At 43.9% G+C, this 14,799-nt stretch overlaps 1 protein-coding gene across 15 annotated transcripts in view; it reads right to left on the bottom strand.

Moving 5' to 3' along the window:
• LINGO1 (leucine rich repeat and Ig domain containing 1) overlaps positions 1-14,799 on the bottom strand; it is a 502,233-nt gene that overhangs the window by 93,555 nt on the left and 393,879 nt on the right. The gene's annotated exons all lie outside the window — the stretch shown is intronic.

Below are 14,799 nucleotides of genomic sequence, written 5' to 3'. Positions count from 1 at the left end.
AAGTTTGTTTATTTAGTTTGTTTATTGTAGAGAAGAGTGCTTTTGGGATTCCGGAGCCAGAGTGGATAATTTGAGGGTAGTAGGTGGAGTAGAGGACATCTTTGCAGTGCTGTAGGTGGTCCTTGTAGGCTTGGGGGTGAACTAATTTGGGTTTAATAGGCACAAGCTGGTCTAAACAGGGTGAGGAGGATGGTGTGATTGATGATGTCAAAGGAGGCGTTGAGGTGAGGAGGATGAAAATGTTGAGGTTGCCGGCATCAGAGGAGAGAAAAGGTCGCTGGTGATTTTGAGGAGAGCAGTTTCAGTACTGTGGCTGGAGCAGAATCCGGATTGGGATGTTTCATACAGGTTATTGGCAGAGTGGTGATGTTTGAGTTGAGTGGCCACAGCACGTTCCAAAACTTTTGACAGAAAGGGTAGGTTGGAGATGGGTCTGAAGTTATTTAGGGTGTCAGGGTTTAGTCCAGGGTTTTTCCAAAATGGGGGTGAAGTTTCACGAGTTTTTGGGGAAATCGGTATGTGAAGCTGGATTAAGTTGGAACTGCTTGATGAGCCATGGAGATGGATTGGGTTTTGTTGTTGGTTGTCTGGGAGTTCGGTTGTTGCATTGCCAAAGGTTTCTGTGTGGTGGACACACTCGTTGGCTGTTGTCTTGTGTGACGTGGAGGGAGATGTATGTGGCTGTGTGTGGCTGCCTGGAGGGGAAGGCGGCTACAGTGGTTGATATTGGTTGTGGGTTGTCCGGGGTGCTTCGATTTGCATAAAGGGTGAAGATTGGGATATTACATTATTTTAAGTGAGTATTAGTTATGAGTAAGTGATTATTTTAGTAAACTTACATGTTTCGCTGTGTTGTGGATCTGCGGACAAGCTAGTTTGATGGGTACCCTGGGGTCTTCGGCGTGTCTATGTGTTTGGCTGTCTGTCACACCGGACTCTTGAATGGGTTTTCATGAGACGAATTTCAGACATAACAGTGAGAATCTATTTTGAGCGAATCACAGTGGGTGAGGAAAACATTGTGGGTGACCAGACACCAGAACTGACCAGAATTGAAATTGGAAGTAGACCAGGTTATTTCTATTATTTGTTTATTCGTGAAAATAAATAAATAATAGGGGGAGGTTCATGGAGGTTAATGGTGGTTTGTTTGTATTAATCGAGGTTAATGGTGGTTTGTGTTTGTGTTAATGGAGGTTAAAGGTGGTTGGTTTGTGGTAATTCTAGTTGAAACTCTAGCTGAAATAATTTCCGTTTAATTTTATAATTTTATTTTTATTGATGTTGGAAACAGGTAATGGGATGCTGAGAGAAGGATTGAATTTAATTTGAATTGGACTGGATTAAATGGGATTGAATTTAAAAAAATTGAATATTGGATAAAATTGGATCCACTTGAAAAAAGTGGATTAGGAAATTGGAGACCTGTAGACCAGGCGCTCCCAGGAGACTTGTGGACCAGGTGTTCCACCAGAGGAAAAAGACCAGGTGTTCGTGGAGCACTTCACCTGCAAGAACGCCTTGGAACCAAGGTGGAAGGGACCAGTCCAGGTGTTGCTGACTACACCAACGGCAGTCTTTTGCGAGGGCAAGACTTCGTGGATCCACGCCACGCACTGTAAGTTGGCCATACAAGCACCAGACACTACACCACAGCAACCACAGTAAGGATGGGCCTAATCATAGGTACAATACTACTGATAGCGACAGCAGCTAGGGGAAACTCCGATTCCAATAGATGCGAAAACGAAACCCGACACCTCACCGTAACATGGGGACAAAGAGTATCACTACCATGTTTCGAACAGAAAGCCCTGCACACAAATTGGGTGAACATAAATTGGCTAGCACTGTCGGCAGGGCCTGGACGCGTTGGCATGGTACTACAAAAGCAACGAGAGTTCCGGGAAGACGGGCAAGCTAGCATTAAGACCTTGGCCCAACCAGGATACAAATGGGGAACCCCTGATTTTAAGCTACAAACACGCACGCGCCTAGAGAAAGGCATGACTATGCAGGTCCGGTGCAGCGTCTGGACCCCTGGCGCGGCCGGTGGCGAAAAGAACTACATACCATGCATCGAATACATACTCACGCCGCAACCCCAGGATAAGGCCCCAAAGAGGGGGGAAAACACATATTGGAAAGTGGCCAGGGAGGTGGCAACAATTCAAAATAGGACACACTGCTGGTCGTGCATGCGCTTTCCCCAAGCAGGCACCACAGGAATACACATGATAGTGCTACCTCTGTCCCTCAATGACCTCTGCTCACAACCTATCGATTCCCCATGTTTAGTCACCACGCTGGAAAGAGAAGGGGTTGACAACGGCAAGAGTTGCAATCGACAATTTAATTATCGCCCGTCAATGATTGCCCATGTGGCCGAGAGGCCTGCCCCCGTCTGGGTCAAACCACAGAAAGGGAAGGTCTGCCTCCAGGGTTCCGGCCACTTGCGTATGGGAGAATCAGAATGCGCCTACACTCTCCCCGGGAAGCTGGGACAAGGGAGCTCGGGGATTACATTACGAATAGTACTGCAAGATAAACACAACCACAACATAACGGCTATAACATTCTCTAGGGGGGTTAGTAGGATTAATGGGGTGGTAAAGGGACTCCAGTGCTTATCCACCCACCTGGTCCCACCCCATGGGACAATGTTTATATGCGGCGACAAGGCTTACCCCTATTTACCAAATAATTGGGGGGGCACATGTTATCTGGGTTCAGTCCTTCCTGACGTTGAGATACTGGATGAGCTAGACCCAAAGTCCTTGGACAGGCGTTATAAGAGGTCAGTCATGAACGAAGATGGAACCACTAAACTACACGGGAGCCTAGGGGAAAAGGTGTTTGGTTTCTTCTTCCCAGGAGCGGGCACAGTCATGGATAGTTTCCGGATAGATAAATTGGCTTTGGCCCTAGAAAAGGTGGCAAACGACACCGCTACGGCTCATGACATACTATTGGACACGGTAATTCACATGCGTACAATGGTGATGCAGAATCGGGTGGCTTTGGACATGCTCCTGGCAGAGAAAGGAGGGGTATGCGGAATTATAGAGGGAAAATGTTGCACTTACATACCCGATCCATCTGAAGGAGTGTCAGCCGCAATAGTGAGACTAAGGGAAACTAGCCACGCCCTGACGATCGATCGGATCGCGCGTGAAAATTCTTATACATTTAGCTGGCTCACTGACTGGTTCCAGGGATGGACGGGCACCATAGTGAAGTGGTTATTGACCGCACTGGCTGTGATAATCGGGGTAGTAATTTGGGGGGCACTAATGAAATCTCTAGTCCTCCTCTGTATGAGAAAGTATTTTACAGGATGGAAAGTGAAGAAGCCGCCGACAACAACTATGGCTCTGACCACAGAGGCCGTCGACCTGAACGGGTCCTTCAACAAGGCAGTTGCGACCGGCGCTCCAGAAAATTGCATTGAATTTTGTAATGACTGTGATACTTGTGTGGATCCCATGTGGGAACTGGCTGCTGCCTGTAACGGTGTATGTAATGACTGTGATACTTGTGCGGATCCCATGTGGGAACTGGCTGCTGCCTGTAACGGTGTATGTGATGACTGTGATACTTGTGCTATAAACCCCTTGCGTGTACTGGCTAACGCTGCTTATGTATTACAAGCGGACAGCTGCACGCCCCCTTTCAACCCAACTATGGATCTGATTGCGACACTGGGTCTGGCGGTCGAGGGACCCGACGCGGATGTCCTAGACCCGCAAGCCGACCAGGCGCCCATGGGAGACTTTGACATAAAGGAAGTTCCTCTCTTTGCTTCATATGTATTAAGTTCAAATGCTTCAAGTGAATCGGATTTGTACGCTCTGTACCCTGACCAGGAAATTGAGACACAAGATACTGACAATATTATGTATTCCCCAGAACAGCAGCACGTGAGGGACCTCATGGGCATGATCGTTGATTAACCTCGAAGATCTGCAAGGACTGGGTCTGCAAAGGGTGGGGGGAGCAAGTTCCGCAGGGGAGGTGGTGGCCCTCTGGCGGAGCAGAACCTCATCTGGACCAGACCTCTTCGTTGTGGATCCGAAACGTTAATGGACTTTCATGTTCTGAGCCCTCAGGCTCCGAGCACGCACCACACGACACGTTCGCCAAATGCACGGGCGAGGCGCTTTGGGCGCACGATATGCCCTTGGGAGATACCCGCATTACACAATTATTTTTTCAATACCCGCATTACACAATTATTTTTCAATAAAGCCCGATGTGGCACGTTGTCTCTTAAGATACTTTGTCTCGACGAGACAAGAGGAAGGAATGTCAAGTAGTAGATTTGTTATTGCCTAAAGTTCAGTTATAGACGTTGGTTGCTAATGTGTTATGATTTATATGATGTTTAAAAATGCTAATTTCATAAAGTTAATAAAGGGTTTTTGCTTCGTTTTAGTTTTGGATGAGGAAAGGCTTAAAATGAGGTCATGCTGGACAATTGTATACGTGTGCTTTTTTCGAGGCTGGTCGTAAAACCACGCCCACATGCGCGTGTTTTTGCGTAATGCTAGTAGAATGACATGAACCTATCGTTAACCATATATATTTTGTTTTAATCACAGCAACACATGACTCTGTATAAACATGCTTTGGATTACTCATGTACACAAACCCATAAAATATATGGGTTTGTTTGGCTAAGCATACACTCTCCTCTTTGTGAGTTACATTTCTGTTTTCTCGGAGCCCAGAGAAACATTTGGTCCAAATGATAAGGAAGGGCTGGCTGACTCCCCCGAATGATAACGGTGGGAGGGACTCTCGCCAGTCGCTTCGTTCTCTCGGAGATTTTCTGATAATCGTATTCGTATATAAGTGAATGAGAATCAATGCGTTTTCAGGAAGGCTTGACGTGGCATGAGACTGGCTCTTGCTATAGATGTCTTGGCCTCCTCCGGATCTGTATAAGTTGGTTTTTAATAAAGCTGCGCCATTCCAGGCTATTGTGGACTTCTTTTGCAAACGAAGAGCTGATTCTTCACACACACACACACACACACACACACAAAAGCATACACACACAAACATACACACACAAATCTACACACACAAACATACACATACACACACATGCACAAAGATACACACACAACCATACACTCACAAACATACACACACACAAACCTAAACAAGCATACACACACACAAACATGCACACACAAACACACACACACACACACATACAAACACACACACACAAGGACACACACAAACATAAACAAGCATACACACACAAACATGCACACACACACACACACATATACACAAGCATAAACACACATACACACATACATACACACATAGATACACACATACATATACACAAGCATAAACATACATACGCACATAGATACACACATACATATACACAAGCATAAATACACACACACATACACACAGACATAGATACACATATACATATACACAACCATACACATACATACACATGCACTCGACACCAAAATCCCAAAAAGAAAAAGCATGAACAGTTAATGTGTGTCATAACAACTAAATATGACTCCCTTCTCAACCGCATCTTAATATATGAAGACACACCCATGATGTTCCTTACATGAGTTACAATGCTGATATGTTACGAGAATACTAGAATACGACTATCTGGCGCCAGACAACATTCAGGTAAAAGGATGTTAAGTGATCGTCTGACTTTGCTCAGTTATAAATTGCACAATTGCACTCATGCTCATGCTCAAAATAGTACATATGCTTCAAAGTCATCGCCATGGAATACTGGGAAGTTTACAAAACTGAAAAGCTGGAAAACATTTTCAAACACTTTGTTACGTGCTCCTCCCCAAACCCCGGTCACGGTGTACCTCCAAGCCCCGAGAGGAGCCACGGCAGAAAGATGTGTTATTCTGTATGTCAAAGATCAATGGTGAAACCACACCAATTGTTACCAACCAACAAGTATTGTATTGAGATCACACAAGAATAACAGTACAACAACAATAGTAATCAATTGTACAACCAATATATATTTCCTATGATGGTACCATCAGGTTCGTACAATATAACTCACTGTGCTCCAAGTGAGCGAAAAGAAGAACATTCCCAATGTCTCTTTCCCGGCTTCAAGCCAAAGTTGATTCCGGCTTCAAGCCAAAGTCGATCCACTCCAGTGATCGTCCGTACGATGTCGTATCGAGACCAGAATTCCGTTCAGATGACAGTCACAGTCCCGCTGCCAAAGCTGCGCAAAGGTGCCCTCAAGGCGACTGGGAAATCACACCCTCGGGTATGGACGTTTGACGGCTCTCAATCGGCGAACCGCAGATTTCCCACTCAAAAGCCACGTTACACACGCACACCAGATTAACGTCTGAATGTGGTGAAAATGGTTGAAGCGAGATGAAAAACCTTGAGCGAAGCGCAAGTCCTGCGCGAGGTAAAATGGCCGACGGCCAGTTCTCGTGGCGTAATGGCACTCCAACGATTCTCTTCAGAATCGACCGCAAAACCTGTCACGCAGGTTTATCTGTCACAGCGATAACAACTCTGTCGCAGGAATCCCTTTCCCGGGAAACCTTAAAGTTCACTCGTGACTCTCGTTCGCCAATCGTTCGCTCCAGACCTCGAAGCAGCTAGGCTTCTTGTCCGACTCACTCACTCCGCCTTCTCCTCCTCATCTTCCTCTTCGTCGTCGTCCGGTTCTGGTTTCATTTAAAACATTAACTTTTTTACCTTTTAAAAATAGTAATCTACAGACTTGGCATTTAATATGGAATATCTTTTTTTTCTTGACTTGGGTTTACTTTCTGAACTCAGTATATCAATCTGGTGAGTTTATTTTACCCTTCGGTGATGTCTTTGTTGAAAGAACCATGTCACTGATTGTCTTTCGCAGCAAGAAGTCAAAAACAGGATTATATCACAGGTGGCGTGACAAAATGTAAGGACAGGTACATTTGATGACTGGCTTCACAATCGGGTATATAAGGGTTGTTGCGTTCTGTATTTGTGGAAAACAACTGCTGCACGTCTACAAAAGTTATTGCGGCTTCCTCTGGAGATGGTCCGTCAACTCGACAATGCTGTTTGTCATAGAGTGGTGGCTTTACGAAATTCTGGCATGAAACAGCGTGCTATTACTCGGCAGTATGGCATCACTCAAGGTCAGGTGTCAAAGATCCTGAAACGAAATGCTCAGAGGGGTGTCCCTACTCCAATACCGAGGCCAGGACGTCCACACAGAACCACAAGGAGAGATGATTGCCAGCTGCACCGGTTAGTCTGCAATGGCCGTACCAAGTCAGCTAATCGGCTTAGGGCTGAGTGGCAGCAACTGACAAATGTGCCTGTATCCAGAAGGCTAGTCAACCAACGACTGGTTCAAGCAGGCTATCATGCCCGGCGTCCCCTGAGAAAGCCACGCCTGACCAGACAACACAGCCAGCACCGATTGCAGTGGGCCAGAGAGCACCGTCAATGGCAGCCAGGACACTGGAATCACCTGACCTGCAGTGACGAGTCTAGATTTCTGGTCTATCGTCAAGATGGCCGCGTCCGAGTGCGCAGACAAGTGCATGAAGCCCACAAAGAAGATTGTATAGTGCCAAGAGTCCAAGCTGGAGGTGGTGGGGTGACCGTTTGGGCTGCTTTTCATGCAGGGGGCAAAACTGACCTGGTTGTTCTGAATGGCATCCTGAACCAGTTCAAGTACAGGGTCATTCTGGAAGAAACAATGCTTCCATTTGCTCGTGCAGCCTTTCAAGGAAACTTTGTCTTCCAAGATGACAATGCACGGCCTCATCGTGCTCGCATGATCCAACACTTTCTTGCTGACCGTGGTGTAGAGCATGTGGAGTGGCCTGCCATGTCCCCGGATATGAATCCGATAGAGAACTTGTGGGCAGAATTAACGCGTCAAATCGACAACTTGGACCAGCAGCCGACCTCTGTGCGTGAATTGCAGCAGACTATTGTCACTGCATGGCAAGCGATTCCTGTCCAAACCTTGGCAAATCTCGTGAACAGCATGCCTCGACGTGTGCGTGCTCTTCTGAATGCTCGTGGGGGTTACACGAAGTACTGAACTGTAATTTTACTGTCCGTAATCCCAGTCATAATTTAGCTTTTTTTTTTGTTGAAAAAAGATTTGGCTAATGTGCAAAATAAAGAGATACTTCCGGAAAACGTACAGAAGTTTAACACAGTACTGTCCGTGAATTGAGTTCGATATCAGTTTGCATCACTTTCAAGGATCAATTTATTTGCTTCGAAATGTCAAATGTGGTTTTTGTTTCTTTTAAAGGTCACATTAACAAAATCTAGAATAATTTCAACATAATTCCAATGAACTTTTGGTTCTAAGTCATCTTGAAAAGTAAGTTCACCCCCACAAAAAAAATATTCCATATTAAATGCCAAGTCTGTATATTTCCCTTAAACGACAACAATAATAGTACAACAACAACAACATGCATTTTAAAGGCCATTTTCCCTGCTAGAGCGGGGGTTAGCCTTGCGGTCCCCATGACAATCTTCTCCATTTTGCCCTATTTTCTGCATCTCTCCATGTTAACCCCCTTGCCCGCATTTCTTCTTCCACCATCTTTAGCCAAGTCTTTCTCGGTCTTCCCCGTCCTCTGCTTCCTTCTACATTCATTTCCATCACTCTTCTCAACCAGTCACTTTCATCCTTCCTCAACACATGACCAAACCATCTCAACCTGTTCCTCTTCACAGCATCAATCACAGGCTCTATTCCCATCATCTTTCGCAATTCATCATTTGTCTTCCTCTCTCTCAACGATACTCCACACATCCACCGAACCATTCGCATTTCCACCCTTTCCAACTTTCGTTGCTGCTCTACGACAACAATAATAGTACATGGAATCAAAAATGTTTACAGTGGATGACAACCACAACAACGGAAGTGACGAATCCGTAACAACTTGCATACTTTTAAATATGGCTGAAAAAAGAGACACGGACGTAGGTTGGTAAATGGTACAAATGAACGGATGAGATACAAATGGATGAAATAAGGTGTGTGTGTGTGTGTGTGTGTGTGTGTGTGTGTGTGTGTGTGTGTGTGTGTGTGTGTGTGTCGGTTGTTACCTCCAAATGTGGGTTTCAGATGGTGGAACAGGGCCCTCCCAGGTCATTTTGTGTGTGTGTGTTTGTAAAAAAAAAATTTGCCTGCTATCTCCACATACAGGTTGGTGGGCCTCAGGAGATGGAATGGAGATACAGCAGATCTGAAATATCAGTCTGGATGATGAACTGGGGTTTGGACACAAAAGCAGAACTATTGGAGTGAAAGTCTACAATCGTGAAGGTACCTTGTTAGAATCATTAATTTGATGAGAGATTGGACGTGATGATTCATATGCATATTGCTGCGGGGTAGCATCATTGTCTGAGGATGTGGCTGATGCAGTACCCTCTGCTTGTTAGACACCGTGCGATCCTTTATGTCCACCAATGAATGCTGGCAGACCAGTTTAGTGTCCATCTTAGGGATGGGATGGCACACACGTTGATGAACCACCCTGACTGTGAAAAACTGGGATACCTGAGTCGGGATTCGAACCCAGGCTAGACCGCTTAGATGCGAGTGTGTGCACCTATAGGCCATCCGAGCAGCCCTCAAGTGATGATATTCTTATGTCTATAAAAGATAGCTTCAATATGGCACCATTTCTGGGAACAAAGGTTAACAAAATGAAACAAATGTTCAATGATTTGTGACAAGTACAAACGGTTTTCTTCTCAAGAACAATCCCTTGCTCATCCAGAGCTTTCAAGAAAACTTTTCTTTAATTCTCTCTTGTGTGTCCAAGAGAAAATTGACTGCAAACAGTGAAGTTATTACATTGACAGAGCCTGCTACAAGCAGCTTTCAAGCTGCAGCACCTGTTTCCAGAGGAGATACCAGTCGATATTTAGTAATACTCCTGTTGACTTTCATCTTAAATGAAACCCACTGGTGGGAAGAGGCAAACTCCAGTTGGAGAGGAACACGTATTTAATGGAAACAACCAAACACCATGTCACGTTGGAAAAATGGGGTGTATGTTTGAAATACCGAGTTGCCACAATGTCTGGAAGCTTAATCGGACAGATTTGTCTGGCCTGCAGTCCTCCATCTCTTTCACTGAACAGTCTCCTATCTCTTCACTCATAGACATAGTCAGTAACGGAGACTCAATTATCGACGCATTACTCTCTCTCTCTCTCTCTCTCTTTTTCATCAGCTCATACCATCATGCCTTCAGGTGTCCAGACAAACATCCTGTCCCTGGCACAATGATTTATGCAGTGAGGCAATTGCCAGAAAGCAGCTCACATTTTTCCTCCTGGGAATGCAACTCCATTGATGCGAACCTCTGGTCTCTCCGGAAAGCGTGCGCCACTGTGTTTCTGTCCTCGGATGTGTCAAAGATCCACATCATGCCCACCGGAAGTCTCGACTTGCAGATCTCACACCATCCGATAAAATTGCTGTTCCTGGTGCATGCACCTCATCTATTCCTTCATTCTTTTAAAGGATGGGGTCATGATGAGAAGCGATGCTGCTGTGGCTGATTGCCTTGACTACATACTTTCTTGAAAGGCCTAGGTCACAAGTCTCTCTGATCCTGTGCTAATCCTCCTACTCCTCCTCCTCCGCACTGAAAACTCTCACTACTATGTGCTCTTGCCTCCCATATGGTGGAGAAGGTTCTAGATACACTAGACTCCTAAACTGCTGCTGGTCCTGATGGTTTAATGCTAAAGACTTGAGAATTGCTCCGCATACTGCGCGTTCTCTGCTTTTATACAGGTCATTATCTGAGGGCCACCTGTTTGTATCATTGAAAATAACAAGTTACCCCCAATTCATAACTAGAACGACACTCTTCGACGTCACGAAGTTGACTGATATGCCTCCACCCACATTATTACATCATTATAATACTTGTACCAAGTTTTAATTTAAATCCCTTCAGCTGTTCACAAGTTATCACATTTTTACCTGGCATGACCTATGACCTTTGAGCTCTTGACCCCAAAAGTGAATCAGGTAATCTTTACATTATTATGCATATCTGCACCAAGTTTTAATTTAAATCCCTTCAGCTGTTCACAAGTTATCACATTTTTACCTGGCATGACCTATGACCTTTGACCTCTTGACCCCAAAAGTGAATCAGTTAATCTTTACATTATTAAACATATCTGCACCAAGTTTTTATTTAAATCCCTTCAGCTGTTCACAAGTTATCACATTTTTACCTGGCATGACCTTTGGATTTTGACCTTGAGACCCCAAAATTTAATCAGTTCATGTTTACATCATTATACATACCTGTACCAAGTTTGAATTAGATCACTTCAGTCATTCTCTCAGGTTTTAGACCTATAATAGACTTTGACCTTTGACCTTTGCCCCTAAAATCTAATCAGTTAATCTTTACATCATTATACATACCTGTACCAAGTTTGAATTCGATCACTTCAACCGTTCTCAAGTTATAGACCTATAACAGACTTTGACCTTTGCCCCCAAATTCTAATCAGTTAATCTTTACATCATTATACATACCTGTACCAAGTTTGAATTAGATCACTTCAGCCGTTCTCAAGTTACAGCCATATTACAGACTTTGGCCTTTGGGCTTTGACCCATTGACCCCAAAATCTAATCAGTTAATAGTTACATCATTCTACACAAATGTACCAAATTTGGTCAGAACCCCATCACTGGTTCACAAGTTATCATGGTAACAGGATTTTTACCTAACATGACCTCTGACCTTTGACCTCGTGACCCCAAAATCTAATCAGTTCATCTTTACCTCATTGTACATACATTGTCAATGGAAAAATTAGAAACATGGTGCGTTGTGAAGTACTGCCAAGTACATGTTGTGAGCATGTGCTGGGAATAAGACATGTTAATGATGATGTCATCTGTACCTTCATTATGGTCATAATTCGATAAGTACAATGCTTGATCCGATTAGTATAAAAAAAATTTTATCTGCAACTGTTGGTCCGATGGACACAAAATTTTAAGTATACGAGCACCTCCTCCTGTATAAGTTTTTAATGAGATAATTCTGACGTCATAGGTCACGTGGTACAGGCGCCAATCTTGGAAAAACCGAAAAACATTGCACCTCTCTATCTCCGAGACCGCTCCATGGAAAATAATTGAAACATAGCTCATTGTAAAGAACTCTTTATGGGTAAAAAGTATTGTTAACGATGACGTCATTTGTGTCTTAATTATGACGTCATAATTAGACGGGGACAACGCTTTTTCTGATCAGTTTGAAATTTATTGAGTGTGATCTACGCAACAATTATATTGGAGAATATACATTTATGATGTTGTCGGTCATGTGGTCTGGCAGCCATATTGGATCGAAAAAAAAACTTTTGTCATATTTTTGCATTCAATTGTATCTTTTCAAATTAAATTTATATTTGCCTATAAAAGCCTGTTCCAAGGATAGTTCGTTTACGGACTCGTTCTTGGTAAAGGGTACGCGCGCCTCTTTCTCAAGTCAATATTGAAAATAGAGATGGCCTCCCGTGGTCATTACAGGAGAGTATCTAACATTGATAGGGAGAGGCTAATTTAAGCTTTTGAAAACAACAACGCCGACTATCTCGAACTGGCTGATACTCCCAGTATCAAGCAATCCACTGCAAGGTCAATTATGAAGGGTTAGTTGATAGCATGCTGATGACAATTAAACTGGCAGAAGATGTACCTGATGTCCGAAACTCTCCTTGTGTAGTGGACATGCGCATCGAGTTTAGTAAAACTATGGGCGGATTACTAAAACTGCATGAATTTGAATCCGTTTTGATAAAATTTAGCAGATTTTTTTTTTTGCTTTCCCGGGAAAACCTAAAGTTTTTTTTTTTGTTTGTTTTTTTTTTTTTGTTGTATACAAGATCGAGGCTCGTGAAAGAGCGAACATTAATCACACAGAAAGACAAACAGACACATAAAACAAATAACATCGGGAGCGGTAGACAAGATGGGGAGAGAGGGGGCAGGACACAAACACAACATTTGAGAGCAGGGACCGAGAGACATGGAGACATCGAGAGATCTGTGGGAGGGAGAGGGCTTTGGGGGGGAGGCATGTGAAGGGGGGGGGGGGGAAATAGAATAGCACTCGGTAAAGCACATACCTCCACAAGGCGGAACAGTTATGAATAATAATAATAATAAATATAATAACTCGAGTGAAGTTGATGGCATTCCATTGAAAATCCCCATGCTTCCCACCTAAAGCAAAATTAAAAGATGGGAAAAAGTTCCACCAGGAATGACCCAATATCAAGATTTGAGGGAGATAATTTTTTCAGTTTTAACCCCTGTGACTCCAAGTCCCCACCTCCTGGGGCATGAACAGGGGGTCAAATCAAAAACATTGTTACATAATTCATGTGTCCCCCAATGTTGATTGGACATCTTACTATAATTCACCAAATGTCCGTCCGTCTGTCTGTCTGTCCATCCGTTCGAAGGTACCGCAAAAACGGCTGAACCGATCGCAGCGATATTTTGGGTGGGTAATTCTGGGATCTCCTGGAGTAAAATAGGGTATATTGTTTTTCCAATTTCAGCTTTGGCCTCCAACATTTTCAGGTTTGGACTCCCGCATAACGTTATTTTCCCGGGTGCCGCACAAACGGCTGCACCGATCGCTGCACAGCTGCACTGATCGGACTCGGTGACCTTGGACAAAGACCTTTTTTAAGGACATGGGTTGAATCCCTGCTTGAGAGAATGCCAACCCCCTCCCCGTCTCTCCAACTCACAATCCCATGAGATATGCGGAAAGGACGACCCAAAACCAATTATCTTCTTTTTGATTCGTATATAAACATCATTAAAAGTAAATAATGACCTCGGCCAAAGTTCAAACGACGTGAGTTTAATCTCTACATGAGAGAATTCCACATAGCTATTTGGGCGGTGTATATGCTAACATATCGCTGTCTTCATCAATCTTGCCAAGGCCATAACACCTATCGGCTCAAAATCCTTTTAACTGTTGACTTGGTAGTTTTTACAATGAAGGAAACATTAACAATGTTGTTAAAAGTTTATGTTGTGATTAATTTGTGATTGGAGTTATGATGTTTGGAATGAAAAAAGAGATATCGAGTTCAAGTAAATGACAACATGCCGTGATGGTTTCTACTTTCTGAACGTGAACTTCGCGGATCGCCATATGCAGATTCGCCACGGACCCACGATCGATGTTTCTATACATGAACGTACCCGTTTGTTTGCGAACGGGTACGTTTTTCATGGAAGTCCTTCACGAACTTGCTGTCCATGTCTGACGTGCGACTGAAGGTGCTACAGGAATGTGGAATTTATTGGTTTCATGCTTTAGCATTCGCCGTGTCTGCATTGCCTGTTGGCTTCTGGCCTCCCACCCGTGCGTAACACGGGGTATCTCACGAGTACATAGTTAATTTATAATTGTTTAGAAATGTGCCCGTAATTGCATTTTTTGGTATTTGACCTTTTGACCCTGCCCCAAATGGCGGTACCAAAAATGATACTGCTCTTACAACGTCTTGCCATATGGTGATCATAACTACCGAGTTTAGTGAATTTCTGCCCAATTGTTTTGGAGGAGATAGCGTGATGGACAGCAGGGCAGACGTAGCCGATTACGATATCCCCCAGTTTAAAAAAAATGCATAAAATGCCATATTACATAAATACATAAAATAAAATGCCGATTATTATGATAAAAAAATTAAGCA

Source organism: Myxine glutinosa, chromosome 2 (assembly GCF_964187855.1).
Source record: "Myxine glutinosa chromosome 2, kmMyxGlut1.1, whole genome shotgun sequence".
Classification (NCBI taxonomy): domain Eukaryota; kingdom Metazoa; phylum Chordata; class Myxini; order Myxiniformes; family Myxinidae; genus Myxine; species Myxine glutinosa.
Note: the sequence above shows the minus strand (reverse complement) of the source record. Positions and strands in the feature narration are given on the sequence as shown.